Consider the following 20,140-nt stretch of genomic DNA (forward strand, 5'->3'; position numbering starts at 1 on the left):
TGGAAACCCAACTCTGCTGCCAAACGTGGGTCTTAGCAACGTGCTCTTCCTCACGCCGTATCTTTCTATTATTTGTTTAGTGTTGTTGTTTTTCTTTTTCTTTTTTTTTTTTTTTTTTCTTTTTATGAGGTAGCTACTGCCAGTGAAAAGTATGGTCATTACAGCGTGGTTTTCAAAGCATGTGTTTGATAGCAGCAAAGCAAGTGGCTATCCAGGGAAAATGGCCTCCCTGCTCTGTTCTGGTGCCAAGCCTGGGGCAGCTATTGCTGGGGACATCTGGCTGTGCCTGTAGGTCTTTGGCTGGAACCTGTTTGGTAGGAATGGCGAATAAACCCGTCGGCCATCAGCTGGAGCTCGGATGGGATGGACAGCATGCAGTTGTTGTGTGCGAAAGGTGCGTGCACAGTGTGGTCAGTGCTAAGAGAGGCTGAGATGTGGTAGCCTGTGGGAGGCTGTGAGGGTGCAGAAAGGTTTTCCAGAATGCGTGTTAGAGGTCAGATCTGGGTGAATTTCTGTGAATATGGTAAAAGGCACTTTGTGTTAATATATCTGAATTCTTGCTCCGGAGCAGGAAAGCCCTGGAGAATCATAAAATGGAACTCATGCAGAAATCCCGGAGCTGGTAGTCTGTAAGCTGATTCCCCAGCCTGCAAGTCCCCGCGGTGCCGTCCTGTGGCATGCATATGTAGCAGCTTGAATCCAGAAGGAACATAGTTATATTTGTCCAGAACTGCAACTGCGATAATGAGTTCTGCTGCTCGATAAGGTTTGTTAGCTTTGGTGCAGCACCTTGTGAACATGGTTATACTGTTTCCACACCCCGAGCTCCTCTGTGCACGGCTGGTTTGGGAATGTCTGCATTGCGTTCCCCTGAGGGTTAGTGTGACAAAGCAACTTGCATCTGTTTGCATCTAGGGTTTTATGCAGGCCTTGGAGATTTAGGAAATGGAGAAAGGAGAGTGTGTGAAAGAGATTATATAATGTGACTGCCTGTGTTCTTAGAGGGCTAGAGTTGATAATCCAGGTGATCTTTTCCAGTTCTGTGTTCCTACAAGCCTGTAATCCTCAAAGATGCCAAGGTCACTACTGGGACAAGAAAGCCCAGTGCAGTTCAAAAAGAGAAGGCATTTCAGATTAAGGTGCTGGCTTAAGAGAAGGGAGATCTGGGATCAGTATGATCTATTCTGTAGGCTACGTTTGATTAATATAAAACTGGGTGAAATCGGTGCCCAGCACATTCAGGAGTTTCCTTCCCTGATGGGTCTAAACAAAAGAATTGGAGGGGTGTAGGCTACCTGAGCTGGTGTGAATTTCTCCAGCGGCTCTTCTGTCTGACTGCTCTATTCCCACCTGTCCAAACAGCGATGAGCGCAGGGGACTCTATTTGCAGTAAGCCTGTCCAAGTCTTGGGAGACTGACAGGGACCGGGTCCTGTTTAAGTTAGTTTTTCACAAAACAGCCTGTTTATCTTGGAAGGAAGAGAATAAACCATAAGAGAATAAGACGAGAATAAACCTCAGCCTTCCTGGTTTCCAGCTGAAAACTCGAGGAAGAGCGCAGATAATAGCGACTTGAGGCTGAACATCTGTGTTTCCTGCACTTCCCGTGGTGCTTATTTGCAAATCTTAATTCCAGCAGTGCCAGAACTTTACCCTTGTCCTGACCCCCAAGGTTATGATGGTCGTATGGGAAAGGTCTTTGAGTGAATCTGAATTTGGATTGCGCTTTTACCAGAACTCTAAGCAGTCACTAGGATATCAACTGTGTTTTTGTGCATCCTTAACCAAAAGTATGATTGGATGGCTTGTGCGATAGCTGGGAGAGATCCCTTTGTCCTTCAGTGAGGGCTACTGGGTACAGCAGGAGTTTGAGTAAGGTTGTGGGGTCGAACAAAATGTTTTCTTTAGGGAGTTGTCAGTTTGGAGGATGATCTGCAGTCTGTATGCGCAGTACTGCGGCTCTGGATGGTCCATATCGAGGGTGATAGGACGCATCCTCTGGCCTGCATTGGAGAGGCAGGCTGTGCTGATGGACCAGTGCAGATTGTTCCACGTTGGAAGTGAAAACAGGCTTGTAGAAAATTAAGAAATCAATTGAGGATGTGCTTTGTGTCCTCTAGCATTAAATTCTTTTGCTGAAAGTGTTAAAGATTCTTCAAAGCTGTGAAGAAGCTTAAACAAGTAATTAAGTTTCCCTTGTCTGTCCCTTGAATTTAGGTTTCATTGTTTTCAGAGTCCTACGTCTCATGACTAATATACTGCCTGCACAATGCTCTGGTTGATTTTATACCAGATGGTTCTTGGGTCTGTAGCCAAATCCAGGGCAAAGGCAGTTGGTTTTTCTCCTGCCTTAAATGAAACATGCTGTCCCCCACACAATGCTCTACTTGCATCTTGGACTTCAAGGCGATTAAGTGAAATTTTTTTGACCAGATGACAATTTTTTTAAGGTATTCTTAGGGATTATTATTCAATGTGGTTTAAGGAGCTGGCATAGGATGATACTGGAACACACTTCTGTACTTTTAAAATAATTTATAAATCATCTAGTGTTGAAACATAGTTTAAATGCAGAAAAATGATGAAATTCAAATATGTACACGTGGCTAGCAAATAGAAAATGTGCAGTGTGATCTGCCTGTTGCTATTTTTTAACTTTTCATTTCTGTTGTAACGGCTTCCTTTTTCATCCCACCCTCAGTCACTACGGTGATGTGTGCCTGCATCCATGATGTACCTTTTGGATGGAGAACCCTTCTGAGTAAAGACGAAGCCTCCCTAGGGAAGGTGGCAAAGCCTATTTGGCAGCGTAAGTGGCGTACATAGCTCTGTCAGGACCGTCTCCGTAGCACAGCAGAGCAGCTTGCAGCTTTGCTCACGGGCCTCTTGGATCCAGCGGTAGTTTCAGTTACTTCCCCCCTACCCCGATTTATTACACTGAGATTCTGGCTGCTGCTTGAGTGAGGAGGAGCAGTGAATGCTGATTACTTATTTTGGTCCAACCAGCTGAAAAGGAGAAGCATGTTCAGCATAGGTGAGGCTATTGATTGTGGCATCTTCTAAGAAACTGGCAGGATCTACGTTTTAAAATTTTTGTGTTGGGGTGGTTTTTCTTCTGCAGCAAAAACTTTGCTGGAGTGCATATAGTGTATGTGTAACTGCTGTTTTTAAACACCTTTAGGCTTCAGACGTGCTGTAGAAATACGAGATTCTGTAATGCTTTTTCCTTGCGTGGGGAGTGTTGCTCTCCAATGCAGCTGTTTAGCCGTTGGGAACAGGTGTGTGATAAACACCCCTTCCCTCTTCAGCTGAGCAGGGTGGTGGTGGATACCCTCTTATTTAAACATGCATGTTCTTCTCTCCTAGAAGAATGAAAATTTTAAAAATAGTATACATATTTAGAAAGAACTGAGTGCCTTGTCCTGTTTCCCTCTTTCCCTCCCCTCTGCTACCAACTCAAATTACCAGCAAGCTTTGGAAACTTTGGGGCAGGGGAACAGAGGTGCAGCTGGCCTGCATGTGTTGCACCAGCTGTAATGCAAATGATACATGCTGAAAGAGGCTTTTCTCACTTTTGTAGTTCTTGGATATTGTTGTGCAATGGGGACATGCGACAATTTGTCTTAAATGTGTTTGCTGATATGTTCTGTGGAGTATACTGCGTCCTTTGTTCCTCGCCGGCGAGAGACAATATCAAAATCCAATTGCCTGTCGGCAGCATGTCTGAATGCAGCTGGGACTGTCCTCCTGGCTTTCCCATCCGTCAGTCCTGGGGTGATCCCATCACACTTGATACCAGTTAATTTAGAGCTGGCTGGAACACTGACTTGGGTAAATCCTGAGTTTTCTTGTCTGTTTAGACAATTTGATATATTTTTGTCCTTTGTTTCTGAAAATAGGACTGTATAAAGCAGTAGGACTATATAGGGCTATATGAAGTCCTATAAAAAGGACTTTTTTTTGTCCTTTGTTTCTGAAAGTAGCAGTACCTATTGCTCTTCTGCCGTGAGAGAGCTGAAGGGGGAAGAGCCTGCATATACCGGTTGTCCGTAGGTACCAGTCAACTTTTCCACCGCTTATCTGACGTGGTAAAAGCACGGGTGCTGGGGATTCAGTTGTGTAAAAACAAAAGCTGATGTTGATTTAATCCCATTACATTGCGTTGATCTCTCAACCACTGGACTCTTAGTAGGATTCCAGCTTTAATCCTGTAAGGATCAATCTGGCCCGTTGCTTTTCTGTCCTGATCCTAAATCCCCCTTTAATCTTGTTAATTATACCAGGCCTTTTTTGGTTTTGTTTTTTTCCCTTGTGGACCAGCAAAACCGCATTCAATCTCCATGTTGCTCTGTCTGACCTGGTGTTTTTACCCTTTGTTCCTCCCATTGAGGAGCAAGGTGCTCCTGAAGGCTAGTTTCGCCATTACAGCGGTGCCACATTCGCCTTTGGTGGTCCAGTGTCTGCTGCTTCAGACTCCCTTGGAGTCAGCTAGTCACACTACTGTGCCGAATCCCATCTGGTTCTGTTCAGGATTTTCTTTTTTTTTTTTCATGCGTTGTTTGATACTGTGCTGTCTGAAGGGAGTGGGGAATCATGGAACATGAGAGCCACTTTCAAATTGCTTTCTTAATTTAAAAAAAAAGGTTTTTTGGAATAGAATCTCATTGACTCTGGCATTGAGGGATTTGGAGGGGAAGACAATGTCAGGGAATATGGAGCACTTCTAGGATGGTGAGGCAAATGATCTGAAAAGGGGGAGTCTGGGGACAAGGCTTGGGTAGTCCCATGGTCCACAGATACATTCTGATGGTCCTGGAGAAATTCAGCTGCTTAAATCAGCTTTTTTATGTTTACGTGTGTTCAGTGGCTTAATAATGCGCAATCAGACTTGAGGCTCTTTATCTTCCCATTGCACTGTCTGCAGGCCTCCAAACCCAGCGCTGCCTTTTCGTGTAATGCACAAGGCCAATTTCTCACTGTGACAATCTGCTCCTGGCACTTGCAATAATAGAAACTAGCTGTGCTTAATGTAGTCATCTCTGGTATTTCCCATACTGTAAAAGAAGAAAACCAACCCAAAATTGCACCTACATTTGCTGTAACTTGATCAAGAACTGACAGATCATTTCTGGAACATGTCTCTGCCATGATCCTGATGGCTCTGCCAAATTTTATGCCTTTATCTTGCAGTGCTGCTCCTTCCCTCTTTCCTGTCCTTGCCGCTCTGCCTCAGCCAGCAGAAGCTTCTGCTTTTCCAGCCTTTCAGCCGGATCCTGACTTCCTACCATCTTGCCAGAGCACTGCGGTCTGACTTCCCTCCTTGCCAGAATGCAGGCTGTAGGGATGGGTCTGACGTAGAAGTAGCCAAGCTGATTCCCTTTTGAACCAGATAGACGGGAAACTGATTTCGGATCAGGGAGGATGAGCTCTCTGGATGCGTTTATTCTAATTAAAGCAGCTCTGGTGCCTAGCTCTTGGAAAACACTTAGAGCTTTGACAAGAGGTGGCAATTGCTTTTAAGCAAACGTAAGCATTTTCCCAGCAGTTCTAGGGTTAAGGAAATTGCAGAGGGGTGACATGGTGACTGTGTTCCCTATTTTTGTGTGTTGCCAGTAGCGAGAAGGGGGAAACTTTGATTTCTAATCCGCTTTGGAGGAGGCTCCGTATCAGGGCTGCACAGAAACATCCAGTCAAGCAGCTCCTTTATCATAAAGGGGATTTTAATTAAAACTGTTCTCGCATCATGAGCAGAATGAGCGTCAGTGCCAGCCAGCCCTGTACTGGGCATTTATCTCCTTCAAACCACATTACCAGTAATTGCTGCATTAAATCAAAGTCGAGGGAGATTACAGGTCTGAATTGGGCAGGCAGCCGGTGCCAGCATGGGGAGCTCCGTGCTGCCGAGTGGCTGATATGGGAACCCCCTCCACCCCTCAGTTCAGGGTGAAGAGTCGGAGGGCTGCTGAATCCCAAGAAGCCCTTCTCATTACGGGGCGGGAGTTTTTGTCATAACCTAGGAGGAGTGGCAGGCTGTATGCCTGGGGCATTTTAAGCTGCTGGTGTTTTTCTATTAACTTCCTTTTAAAACAAACAAACCCAATAACAAAATATGTCCTGTGGCATTGCCATCCTGCCCCTGTCTCCTGTTCAGATCCACCACAGACATTTGCTTTTCTTCATGCTCTGCTGCTGATTCCAGCCCTGAAACTCCAGAATAAATCGCCTCATCTCGATAGGTCCCTTTGTCTCTACCCGCCTTGTCACAGCTCCACTATGGAGCTGCTAACTTGGTTCCTCTCTGCCCCGACGTGGGAGAGCTTCTCCCCTTCTTCACCTCTCCCTCCACTGAGGAATTGTATCTTCCTTGACCTGTGGTTCCTTTGCCAACTATGGCTCATTAGTTCATTTAATTATTTTTCTAGGTTCTTAAGCATTCTGTTGTTTCTAGCTCTAAAGCAGCTGTTTCCCTTTTTCTTGTCCCTGTACTTTGACCTTGGTGGCTCCAAAAAACATCTAATCATCCTAGCATTGCTCTTGTTTCCACTCTCCAGACCTCTGGCGGGGTGAGGCTGAGGAATGGCTGTGCCCACGTGAGGTTTTAGGCATGTGGACTGGCCGAAGTAATTAGATCTCTGTGGGCAATCAGTGAACTATCAAAATGTGACAACTGGATTTCTAGGGGCTGTTATTACATCTGTCCCATAATTGCAAAGAAGGTAGGTTAGCAACAGAAAGCTTGGTGGGTTTTTTTTATGCGGCTGTCATTTTCTTTGTTTTCATCTTGATGGCGGTTACGTATTTTTCTGTCTGTTGCAGACAATCTGGGGCAGTTGGGTGGCAGTGACTGTTTTTCTTCATTTTGCCCAGAGATGCCTTTGGCAATTTGCCATTCTGAAGTTTGTTTCCTGCAGGGTTTGCACATCTACCACGTTTCTCTGCTGCAGAAAAGGCTCTCATTCCCAGGACTGTACTGAGGAGCTGGTAATGTATGTGAAAGAGGATGCTGCAGCTTGACCTGCCTGCTAAAGCAGTTCAGTCGCAGGCTATTGAGCCATATCAGATTTTTAAGATTCATACAAGTTTCTCAGAAGCTATCTAATTCAGAGCAGTTGCAGGAGATAGGCCTGCTGTGCCCCTTCAGAGCTTGAAGTTGCAGCTTTTGCTTCATTACAATGCAAGCTTTAGATGCGTCTTAAGTATTGCCCTACTTTAACTCTGGCCTATGCATGAGTCTCTAGCCTGAGATAAGTGGTTCTTTTTAAATTCATGCTAAGAGACCTGTAAAGCCATAGAGGCTGAAGTTCAAGTGCTGCTGATATCCAAACCGATGGTGCGGAGGGGTTGCAGTTGAAGTGAGAGTAGCCCCACTGCAGAGTAACTGGAGAGGTGTGCAGAGAACATGAGCCAAGTCTTTGGTGCAGATTTCTTGATAGTGACAGAAAACAGAGATGAGGGTTTTCATGGAAGCCAGGAAACCATCTTTATGGCTTCCTGATTTTGGGACAGAGAATGCAGATAGTGGCAAATTGGGGAGAATGAACATGTGTGAATTTTTTTTTTGTTGAGGTCACACAAAGCTGATGAAAAGAGCAGGTATCTCAACTGTGCAGATGGTGCAACTGGAAAAAGCCCTTGGTGGTTGTTGTCCAGGGATTTCGGCTGCTGTGGCTTGTTTTAGAACTTGCTGGGAGTTGAAGCTAGCCCGCAGGAAAGGCTTTTGGGCTGAGCTGTGTCAGGCTCTTGGGGAGAAGTGTGGGAAATGGTTAGCTTACGTGCCCATAGCAGACCTCTGTGCCCATGTCTGGGCACTTTGTGAATGGAAAAAGATTTCAAAAATTCTGATCACTCCTGTTTTCTCAGAAATATAACAGGTTTTAAAAAAACTCAACCAAATAAAATTTAGGTGTTTGCTGGCTTTTTTTAAATCTTAGTCTGAGGCACAAAGCAATGTAAAGACTACTACTGAGAGCTGGCGTAGCTTCAACATACCTCTTCTGTTCTCCACCATAACCTTCTACTTCTCTGCAAAAGCTGCCGGAGGAGGGACACAGCAATAACTAGCGCCTCTGCCCCAACAAGAGTAGTCTCTGTGGTTACTCCCTACATTAAAGCATGACTTGCTCCTGTCACCATTCATTTAGTGTGTCTGACTTTCCTCTTTCAGGGTAAACTGCATCGTTCTTGCCAAACCTCAGCTTGGTGTGCTATTTCTGGATCCTTTCTGTGCACTCAGCAAATGTACCAAAATTTTAGCTACAGCACTTCTGGTATTTTGCTCTTAAATCTCTTTTGAGCTTCCTAAGTTTGGGATTTTTCTATTTCAAATGGGAATGGGGAAAAAGCAGGATTCATTGTCTGAAGCTTAGTCGAGCAAGATTTTGAACTGAGGCCTACAAAAATTAATGGACAGATATAATTCTTCTATCATGGAAACTGTCTTTGCAGATTTACGCTGAAGGTGTCATATTCTGTATACCTCCATGCTGGAACTGTTTCCAAATTATTTCCTGAGATTTATTCAGTGACATGCTGTTGTGGCAGCTAAAGGTCCTGCCTGCATGTTCTCCAATTCTTCAGTTCCTGTCAGTAATGCAGTCTCAGACCCAGCTGTCTCATGTAGACTGTGCTGCCTGTATATTTTTCTTACTTCCATTCAATTAACAGTTTAATTTAATATTTTTGACATGTTTTGTCTCTTGCTTGCACAGTTACAGTGTGTGGGCAGCTGCTCTGCTGTTCTGGTTGAACTAAGTTGGGCAGGGAATGCCTTTGCTCCCGTGTCAGAAGAACAAAAAGTTGCCCAAGAAAACCTTTCCCCCAAATTCTGCTTTTGTAGAAGCAGAAGAATTCTGCTTTCTGTAGCTGGGAAGCCATACCGCTCTAAGGTAGGGACAAATGTGTGTCAATACTAGCGTAATTTATTGTGTGGACACTCTTTGACTTGGAACAAGTAGCTTTTTCTATTTTCGTTTATCACGTGGAAGCAATTTGATAAGCCGGGAGGCGAGGTGGGGAGGAAAATCCGTACCAAAGCTGTCTCTGTTAGGGAACAAGCACTCGGTTAGATGAGTGAGACACGGCCACGTACTGAAATGTTGGTTATGTGCTCCCTTCACCTTGGGCAAAGGCGAGGTAAAACGTGTCAGTTCAAACCCTCGGCGAAAGCGGTTTATCCCATGAGTGTTTGCAAGGGACTGGGAGTGCGCGTGGCGTCACCAACGGCCCCGCGGCTGCCACGCGGCGACTCACTGGTGGGGCTGAGATAACGGCGTAACTATACTTACGCTACGGGAGAAATAGCCTGTGCGATCCAGCCCTAGTTCATGATTCATTCAATTAAAAATACTTGGTGAGAGTGCCTATGATACTACCATCTGGTGACTTGTAATAATATTTATTCTTAGGAAGACAGTTCTTTAATTAAGGAATTAACCTTAATTTTTGTAGGCTTAGCATAGATCTAGAGAAATGCTCAGGCTTAAGCTGCTGTATTTCGTAGAGGAGTCAAGTCTTTCTTTTTAGGATCTCACCATTGTCCCCTTAAGGATCAGCTAATTGAGCTGCTGCTGCTTGTAAAATGAAAAACCAAGTGGGAGTATGAGAGACAAAATGGGCAAAGCTTTCCTCTGACTGAGGTTCTGGAGCTAGCTGATAGATCTAGCAGCCTCTGTAGCGAAGGAAAACTGCCTCCACTCTATTATTTTTGTTTCCCCTATCTCCACCACCCCCAAAGGAATATGGAAAGGCAGTGTGGCTGTCATGTAATGTCTAACTACCAAGAGAAAATTCCTTCTTTTCTTTGATGTTGAAATTGTGCATCTGGACACCTTCTTGTTTTTCATGTAACAGGCAAAACGCATTTTGATGGACATCTAGCATTACCAAGATCAGTGCATATACAAGTGGTCCCAAAAGAAAGCTGTGCTACGATCACCTTCTTTGCCAAATGGCTTAGCCCAGAAGTACACTTATTTTATTCCTGAAGCAGTGCCAAGCACTTAGAGTTCTCCTTGAAAGGAGGCCCAGGCCCAACACACAGCTTTTTTTTTTTTTTATTCTTTTTTTTTTTTTTTTTTTTTTTTTTCTGGGAAGTCTGTGTATGCTTTCTGTTCCCCCTTCATACTGTGCCTCTGGTAATAACTAAGGCGATGGAGCCTGTGTGGTTTTAGAAGCTCCTTTTGGACTTGTCGTGTGTTACACTCAGGTGTGCTGGAGTTTTCTCAAGATAGTATAATTAAAACCTGTTTTGTAATGCGTGTAAAGCGATGGGTTGAGGCAGAAATTGAAAGCTTGAAGTCGTGTCTTCTATATGCTGGTAGTATATCCAGACTGCTGCCAGCTTTATTTTGCAACTTTATAACTAATATATTTTTGTGAATTATTGTTCTGTTACAGCTGCCTTCCTGGGAGCCAGCTTGTTAGCTAGCGTTGTGCATAAAACCTTGGTTCTGGGAGCACAGTCTTTTGACAGAGGATTTTTCAAACTTCACATGAGTTTTCATCGCTGCCTTACATTTTTTTCCTTTGTAATAATTTCAGAGACCGACTTTGAGCAATCTGCGTTTTGCCTGAATTGACTCTGGGTCCTTATCCTCCAGCAGCTGAAGTTGTGTGGGCAGGATTGGTACTTCCAACTTCAGGAAGACTCTGCCTACACAGATCTAACTTCAGGATCAAGAGTCTTTACTCTCCTGCAGTTTCACCAAGAGCTTTGTCTCTCTTGACAGCCATGACTACATAGATCGGGTGCTCAGAGAGCTTGGTTTCTGTTTGAGGAAGACCCAGGCTTGTGATTTCACAAGTCCTGTAGGTTTCTGGAGTTTGGTAATGCTACTATTCTACTGGATGGCTGTAAGAAAGCTCAACAAAATAATAAAAAAAAAAAAAAAGCCAATTGTCCAGCAAACAAAGGTCTTGCATTATAATATGCTGCTTTAGCAGACCGACATGGTATCCTTGCTCTGCCTTCATTTTCCATGTCCTTCCCTAAAGCACAGTTTGTTGAAGCTTTGAAAATAGGTGGCACTTAAGAAATAATTATTTTTAATTCTGACTTGTCCTGTTATGCTGTGTATTTGTAATTGTGTTTTAAAACTGTGCTAGTTTTCCAGTCTAGACAAACCATTAATATTTAATAACTACGCGTAGATGATGCAGTGGAGAGCTGAGGGCAGTAACAGGATGCAGGTATCTTATGTCCATGGTTTAGAGCATGAGCAGCACCTAGCTGTTGAGCCACTTTAGATCAGTTTCAGGACTACAGAGCTTGGTTGAGGAATGTTGGAGTGGTAGAGGCAGATGCAAACGAACTCCATCACTTGTGAGTAAATTGCCTTGCAAGTGGAGAATGTGTCGCGGAAGAAGATTGAAAAGGGAGATCTCCAGCACTTTGAGGGGAAAGGACATGACCAGGAGTTATTTCAAAGCTTCCATTTTATTAAATATTGTCTTTGGTATTTTTCTCTCATAAATTTTCTTGAAATCGTTAATTTTATTCATGAAAACTGGAATGTGTGATGGCTGAGGTTTCATTATCTGCCTGAGGTATTGGCAGGAGCAGTGGGTGTGATGGGGCTATCTTCTCTGCTACACGTAACCCAGTGTTTGCTATTTTCTCTAGCTTTGGGCTTCTTAGGCCTCTTGCCAGAGGGATTTTAGTTTTCTTGGATTCAAAGTGTATTTTTGGTAATTTCATTGGTGCTAATGTGTTTTAGGAACATTAATCCTAATTAACAGGAAGAATCAGTAGCACTAACTAATCAGACTGGGTTCAGGCAAGTAGGGGCTCCTATGCCTTTACCAGTGCATTCAAATTCTTTCCTCTGATGCCTTATTACGCTAATCCAAGATGCTCTCATTTGCTTCTGCTGCTACTCCACATCCCCCAGAATTGCTGGTTCCATTTGTGCTCGTTCCTGATCTTCAGCATTTGCATGTTTAACATGTTTCACTTGCAAAGAACGCACTGGCTTGGTGCTGAGTTATTTGCTCTCTTGCATAGCTGACCCACCACCAGATCTTCTTGCTCTTGAGATCAGGACACCTAGGTAAAACTGCCAGGTTTCCGAGATGTGAGGAAAAACAATTTATGCAGTCACGTATTTGTCATCATCTTTGTTTCTGCTTGCCGTTTCGGAATATTGAGCTTTCCTGTGCCTGCTCTGCCTACATTTATGTCCACCCGACTTGAATCTCTGATGATTTCAGGGTCAAAATAACAACTAGACCACATGTAATTTTTGCAGTCGTTGGTTATATTAAAACTGGGAAGATAAAAAATCATGTGGCTTTTTGAAAAATATTAAAATTATTCAAACCAAACAAGCAATACAGCCTAGAAAATGTAGCCACATGAAGGAATAATGACTTTCCAGTATAAATTCTCACCTGGAGTTGAGCGAAAGCCACTGTCATGCTCAGGATATGGGACTTGCTTTTGTGCAAAATGAGAATATCTTGCAGCTCTAAAGCTGTAATCTTGGTACTGTGTGCTGTTTGTCTAACACCGGTACGAGCTGGCTGAGCCGCTTGATCTATTTAGCTGCTATAGAAATCAGTACATACCCAGCCAGAAAATGCATCCTCTCTTGCTGGCACGTTTCCTACATTTACATCACTCTTTAAAAAGCAGAGACATATTGTAAGCTGCTCATCAGATCTCTGATGACCCAGTTTAGCAGATGTAGTGATTGGCTAATTGTTAAAGATGCCATTTTTGGTGGGTGAGAGGAAGAGCATCAGCCAGGCTTCTAGCGATGAAGAGTTAGAATCAGCGGAGGTAAGAGCTCTTTAGTGGGAGTAACTAGATAAGGCTTGGATTAATTTGTCTGGAGAACAGAGAATTATACTAAGATTTTATAAATTCAGTTTATAAAATGAAACTGTTGGTGTAATTTCCTTAGTAAAGATCAATGTGTTGTAGTGACTGTGCAGCATGGAAGTGTCTCGGACTCCATAGTATGGCTGTGCCCCCACAGTACCACAGTTTTTAGAATTTTTTTTTTTTAAATGTGCATGGAAAATGTCTGAAACTACTATGGATGCACTTCAAGCATAGGGAGACTATGTCTAGCTTATGTGCTTGTAGCCGTACTTGTAATTGTGACTTAGCATGCTCGCTATAAGCAGTCTGAAGAAAGCAGGCAAAGCAAAGCCCAGGGCTGTGGTCTTGCATTTTCCAAAAATGCTCCTTAATCTGCAGACATCAAAGAGAGCAGTGCATGTGAAGCAAAATACTGGGTTTTGAAAACGTTGGGAAAAACTAGTGTAACCTCCATGTGCAGTACAGAGAAAGAGGAAAAATAGGTAAATGCTGCTACAGTAGCATGTAAAACAGTATCTCTAGGCAAAGCTATGGGTAGGTAGGAGGTGGAAAACAATTAAATACAATGTTATAAAAAGAATAATAAAATTCAGCAGTAACTAGATGGGTGATACTCTTAGCTGAGGGAGCTGTGAGCTGCGTGATCAGTAAATGCACAAACATATCAGGGTTTTTTCAGGCTCCTGGCGTTAGAAATAACTAGTAGAGGAACCAGAGCTACTGGTGCAGAACATGGAACTGGATATTATTGGGATAATATCAATCTGCAAGAATAGTAATCCTGGTTTTAACATGCATTCAAGATTATGTGTGGTTCAGATAGGGTAGATGCAAAAGGTGATAGGCTGTATTGTATGCAGTAGACTGTAAAGAAGAATACTGATAACGCAAGATCTGTTTCTGGTCAAAATTGCTGTGGGGAAGAACGGTAAAGGAGGTCCCAGAGGGAGTACTGTGAGTCTGCTGTAATCCCTCATAGGATTGGATTCTGATACAAACTTGAGGCTCTGAAATGATACTATTCCCAGTACCATTAGAGAAATAAATATTGGTATGAGAAACTTTATTTTCTCAGACATAGCTTGGAGAACAAATGCTGCTGATAGGGTCAAAAAATTTTGCCACTGCAGCATCATCACTTGTTGTTCAAACAGTGAGTAAATTACTGGTGCTATGACTATTACGGGAAAACAAGCTGCTTAGAAGCCCCCGTGTCCCCACCTTTGGATGGGGTGATCGTGATACAAGCTTTCATACTTGAAGCAAAATATTTAATGAAGTCAGTGAACTGGATTGAAAACTCAGACTTGAATGCAGAGGTGTGTGGTTTGAGTTTGGCTTTTGTCGTTAGAGGTACTTTCGATGCAAATTCTTGATGATACAAGTAGAGGGCATAAACTTTGTAAGAAGAAACTTCAACTTAACTGGAGGCGTAATCACTTGTAGAGGCTGTTAGGTGCAAAAAGAGAGTTTATAAGGCGTGGAAAAAGGACTTACCAGCAGAGACTGCTGTGCCTTTAAACCCAGGAACTGTAGGCACAAAGTGAGAACTGCCAACTTTGCCAATGTTACCAAGAAAATGGGTGACAGTTTCTCAAAATACAATTAGAGAGAAGAAGGGGAGATGTGGGGCCACTTAGTGTTGAGGATAGCATAGTTAATGAGGATACTCTTGTTGTGATCACAAATTGAACAAACCTTTTGTTGTTGTTGCAGGTAGAGTTGATCATGGGAGCAAAGGCAGGGTGGATAATGGGCATGAACCTACTGTAGAAGCCACCACACTGGACATTTCAAAGATTGCCCCTCATTTCAAAGACTCCCCCTCCCTATGCAGGCTGGGCTGGGGAGAGGGCTTGCCTCGGGAACAGTGATACCTGATTCTGACAAGGAAAGAACTGGTTCATGAAGTTGCAGATCTGATACAAGTTTTAATCTGTCAAATCAGGAGTGCTATCAGATATTTGGAGAACAGGAAGTGTAATAGCCCTGTTGAAGCTGGGGGATGATCTGAGTAAATATAAACCTGTTGGTCCAACCTCAGCTGTATGCAAAATCTGAGACAAAAATAGTAATTAAAGGCTTGGGCACAAATGAAAAATGAGATGAAAGGCAACACAAATCCCTCAGAAGAGGATTGTGCCATATCAGCCGATCTGTCTTCAGATGGCAAATTTTCTTACCTTGATAGGCATTTTTCTTAACAGGATGCCATGTCTTACTGTAGATGGGTCCTGCAGCATCTGATGTGGTGCTACAGAGGAAAGGACTGATGAGGCTGGAGAAGGTGCAGTTAAGTGCTGGAATTGTGAAATAGTTTAGGAGCTAACCATGTTGCTCTGGGTAATGTCTTTTTAAACAACAACAACAAAAAAGCACAGGCTAGATCAGATGCAAGAAAGGGGCTCTGGACACTGGGGAATAGCAGGCCTGTCATGTGAGAAAAGACTGGAGCAGCTGTTTGTTTAGATGGGTAGAGAGCAGATACAGCAGGGAGGTTAATTGTAAGGGAGAGAGAAAATACAGTTAAGCCAGAGGATGGTACTGGCACATGAACAAAGAACAAACAGAAATTGCTCAGGAGTAGCGTTAAGTTGGAGACGAACGCAGATCCTAGCTGCTGGGGAGCGGTGCTCTAGAGCAGCCCTTTGGGCCACAGTAGCGTAGCTGCAAAACCCCAGTTCTACGATGTAGCTTGATAAATTTTATGAAAATATTAGAAGATGTTGTATGGTAGCAATTCTGTGTGTCAGGAGATCTCTTCCAGTCTTAATATTTCTGTAATTTTAAAGTTATTCATATATGTCAGCATTTGCAGGAACAAGACTATGATTTTATAACAGTTACCTAACTTGTGTTACTGGAAATGCCTGTGCATAGCAGGCTATATGGTAATGCCTAACTAGGCCTTTATCTCGAAATAAAATTACGGAGTGCAGCGCCATCTTACATTTGACTAATATTGGTTGCAAGTCAATGTGCAAGTAGTAAACCAGCCATTATGGCCAGCCCTGCAGAAAATTCCGTGGTTTATTACCAGTCAGTAAAGTCTGTTTAGCTCTGCTGTATCCGTTTTGGCACATACAAGTTTAAAACTAATTTTTGTCATTTAATCCTCTGTGCGACACAGGAGGAGCGATGCTTTGTTACCAAAGTGTCACCCAAATATCTTAACACTGGTTAAGGCAGAGTAGTTCAATCTGCATCAGAAACTTTAAAGGATGGCAGTTCTGTCTGGATCTGTGGTTAAAACAACAGAGGAGCTTAGGTGATGCACCCTGCACCCTCTTGTTGGTTTGTTTTGCCCATTTGATGGTTATTTATAGATAGTAAGATGTCTGCACTAAGATTTGGAAACGTTTTATTCCCCTGAGGCCCAGTTGGGAATGACAAGAGTCAGATTGTGAAATAAATATAAGGTTTTAAACTTAGTTAGGGGTTTGGTTTTAAAACCTGGGGCAGTAATATGGAATAGCAAAAACAGGCTGTGGAAAAGACTTAGCGTTTTTATAAATTAATGCCTTTTCATAAGAAGATGTTATTGGAGATACTAAATTGCCTGAGTGCATGCTAACGAGCTATGCAAAAGAATGAAGGGCAGGCACCTATTGAACGTGTAGTTACAGAAAGGAGAAGGGCGGGGGGGGGGGCAAGTCTTGGCTGTTCAGAGGAAACCAGATACAAGCAGTGCCCCGAAGCGGGGCTTGCAGGGGGAGCGCTGAGAGGCGGCCCAACAGCCCTCTGAAGGTGAGGAGGCAGCATGTGAGCTCCAGAAAGCTGGGTTGGGGCTGGGGCAAAACGAACTGGTCAAAGGCAGAGCAAGATGAAAGCTCACTGTGAGAGCCTCATCCTTTTTCCCTAGTGAAGAGATCTAGAAGCAGAGCTGCTTTCCCATTTATGGACAATTAATTTCTCTCTCTGTGTGCAAATCTTCACACAGAAACAATGGCTATAGAAAGTTTTAATTTTATTTTTATTTTTTATTTTTTTTCAGAAGTAGAAAATGTGCTTTATACTCCCTAATTTTCTTCCTTTTGTGAGGAAGAAGCGGCCCGGTGGCCCTAGGAAAGATGATGAGAGTGGGCGGCAGCTGCCGTAACCCTTTGCCCAGCTCCGAGCTGTCCTTTTCCGAGGCATCTCAGCAGGGGACCAGCCAAGAGCTGTCCTGCCAGGCTGGGTGGGTCAGAGAGCTGCGGATTAGGCACCCCTTACTTCAATTACAAAGTGCCACACGTGCAAATCGGGATAGATAATGATCCGTTCCTTTAACCTCTTCGGGGGAAAAAAAAAAAATCTGAAGTTTAACTCTTTCTGAGGGGGAGGAAGTTGTCAGTAAGAATGGCAAGGCAGCCAGCCTGGAGCTGGGCTGAGGTGGTGGCTGTTTGGAGGTGCACAGTGGCACTGCAGAAAAAAAGATCAGAAATGAAAAGGAAAAGAAAAAAAAAAAACCAACCCAAAAAACCCAGAAAAACACCAGACCCCACTGTACGTATTTTTACATGGGAGGAGGAGGAATTTGGACAGCCCATCTTGGGTTCGATCACTGTAACATCCTCATTTTTGAGACCTGGGAGGGAGGGGTTTTGTCACTTTTGGGGGACGGTGGGAATCATCGGTGGATTTGGGCCGTTAACCCTTTGGGAGCCCGGGTTTGGGCCGGCGTCAACCTGATGCGGTTTGGCGTGGTGATGGGTGAAACCTTGGGCGATTTGATGTGGAGGTCGACACACACCCCCCATCCCCCCGGTGCCCCTCGGCCACGGTGTGTCTTCTAAGAATCGGCAGTGGCCTCTCGGGTGTCCGGTAACGGGGCCAGCGGGCAGCTCCCCATCTGTCCCCGTCGGTCAGGGAGCAGATTCCTCCCTAGGAACGGGGAGGACTGGCTTCCTAAAACGGGCACAGCAACCGGCCCTTGCCCCCTTCTCCCCACTGCTCCCCGTCCCCTGTGGCAGAGTTAATCCTCCCACCCCCCCAACCCTTCAGTTTGACTGGAACAGCTGAGGGGTGCAAGCCGCCGGCCCGAGGCCGGGGTGGTGGGGGCCATCCCTGGGCCTGGCTCCCCCCCACTCCGCCAGCCCCGGTTCCGGCAGCTGTCCCTGAGCGGGGACGGAGGGAGGGAGGGAGAGGTGATAAACGATACGGGCGCATACTCCCTGGTGAAAGAGATCCCTTCAGCCAGAGGTATCAGCGTGGCTTCTCCCCTCTCCCTCCCTCCCCGACACCAAAGGGTTTTACTATGCTAATCCCAGCACCTGTCCCTGCCGAGGACAGCAAGAAGGGTATGGGGGGGGGGGGGGGGGGGGGGGGAGGTGGGGGAGGAGCAGTCCCATATGTCTTTCCCTGTCCTGGATTGGGAGTGTTCCCTCTGACGCACCTAGAGCCCAGAACATATGCTCTTTTCAGATCCTAAATGCTGTTTGCTTCCTCCTATCCCCAGCGGTGGTGGCTGCGAAGATCCCGTGTCCCCATCTTCCCAGCAGTCGCTCTGTTTGCTGCCTGGGAGTTGCAGGACACTCCTCAGTTGAGGCTTGCAGGGCTGTTTTCAGTAGGGGATTTCTAATTTTAGGAGCCTCTGCCGCCTATGGTTGAGCGCTGCCTTGCTGGATCCCAGAAGAGAGGGGCTGAGCCGAGCCAAGCCAGGCAGTTCCTTTTTATTTTCAGCTGAGCTAGTGTCAACCTGAGTGGCCCCAGAGGCCTGAGCCAAGCACTGCGCAGGGCTGCCAGAGTCCTTCCCACAAGGCTGAAAGACGGAGACTCCGATTTGAAGCTTCCAGTCCTGTGTCCATTTGGCCTTTAGCTGGAGGATCTTTGGCTATGTATGGTGTGTATTGTATGGATTACCAATACCCAGTCGTCCAGGTAAGCAAAAGGACAGTGGCGACTTAGAGTCTTGGTGTTTGGCTCTATATGTTCTTTGGGCAAAGGTGGAGCTTATATGCTGGTTTTGTAGAAGGACACTGCTTCCATGCTGGGCTCCTTGGCTTGGTGCGTCCCAGGCCTTGGCAGCCCGGAGGCTCTGCAGAAGGCTTTGAGGCTCCTGCACGCAAGTGGTACTGTTTGACACTTTAAACTCCAAGGACTGTGGTGTTTGAGGCTTGTGTGTTTTGGTTTGCATTTTTGGCTTTTTGCTTAATTTTTTTTTTTTTTTTTTTTTTTTTTTTTGTAGAGGGGTTGAGCTGACAGCAGTGCCGTGCTCTGCGAACTAGTCTGTTGTTGTGCGCCTTACTGCATTGTCTGGGCGCATGTGACTTGTACGTGTGACTGCAGTTGGTCCCGCAGGGATGGCGAGCCATGAGGAGTGGCTCCTCGCCTATTTTCCTCCTCCCTCCTCTGAAACCACCCACAAAACCTCTAACAAAGTCTCGTTTCTCATCTTTTCGCTTTTGGAGGTCCAGCAAGAATGTGGAGGGTGATAGGAATGGGTGGGTTTGAGAGCAGCGCTCGGGGCAGGGCGAAGCCTGTATTGCAGCCTCTGCTGGGGGAGGGGGCTATATTTGGAGCACATGTGAGATTTGCTGGCCTGGCGTGTGGAGTCTTGGAGAAGCCAGAGGCCGTGGGTCAGGCTCAAATACTTTCGGAGCCAAGTGAAAGATGATGTTCTCTGCACAGTCCTTGGCTATTCAATGTCAGCATTCCTTGTCCTCACAGGCACCAAATTTATCCAGAAAACGTGAAATGTAGACTGGCGGTTGAAGATTATCTACCCCAAGATATGTCAGATAGCCACTAAAGAGTATTTTGTTAGGTTACCTTGTACCAGGGTTTTTATTACGCACATGAATAGAATCCACCAGCAGAAGTGTGTCTTTTGGTTGTTAAGATTTGTTCCTGATAAATTGGTTCTTTGCACTTGAAACTTTTTTTTCCTCCCTCTGGCCTTCATCCAGCTGGCAGGTTTGCTCCATCTAAACTTGAGCCAGCACAGAAATGCAGGTAATGGGATGTTAAAATCGAAGGCTGTGCTTGCTTTTCACCCTACCAGCAAAAGGGAATTACAGGCATAGCAAAAGAAAAATGAAAACAAATCCTGAAACTCTCAGAAAGCGGAGTACTCGTGGCTTTCTCTTCTCTTCTCTCTCCATTTCCATGAGTCTTACAAGTGTTAACTAACCCAAGCATTTGAAAGCGTACATGTAGACCACTTAGCCAAAGTAGTAGTTCATCTGTGCTCTCACCAGTGTGATTTCAGTGGCTGTGTCCAGTGGCCTGCTGCTTAAACATCCTTCTCCTTATTTTTCCATTAGGGTTTGAATGATAGGAGCTAACCAGAAGTCATCACATATATCTGGGTGAACACAGAAGAGAATGGACAAGTGGC

General features: G+C 44.8%; 1 protein-coding gene and 1 long non-coding RNA gene across 7 annotated transcripts in view; one reads left to right on the forward strand and one right to left on the reverse strand.

Moving 5' to 3' along the window:
* The window catches only part of RBFOX2 (RNA binding fox-1 homolog 2), a 168,682-nt gene that overhangs the window by 62,606 nt on the left and 85,936 nt on the right, over positions 1–20,140 (forward strand). The gene's annotated exons all lie outside the window — the stretch shown is intronic.
* Positions 16,773–18,427, reverse strand: LOC147602119 (uncharacterized). Its single transcript, XR_015259225.1, has 2 exons — positions 18,197–18,427; positions 16,773–17,223 (listed from the first exon to the last, which is right to left on the reverse strand). It is a non-coding gene; the product is annotated as an uncharacterized LOC147602119 (long non-coding RNA).

Source organism: Chlamydotis macqueenii, chromosome 1, assembly GCF_036417535.1.
Source record: "Chlamydotis macqueenii isolate bChlMac1 chromosome 1, bChlMac1.mat, whole genome shotgun sequence".
In the NCBI taxonomy this organism is placed as follows: Eukaryota; Metazoa; Chordata; class Aves; order Otidiformes; family Otididae; genus Chlamydotis; species Chlamydotis macqueenii.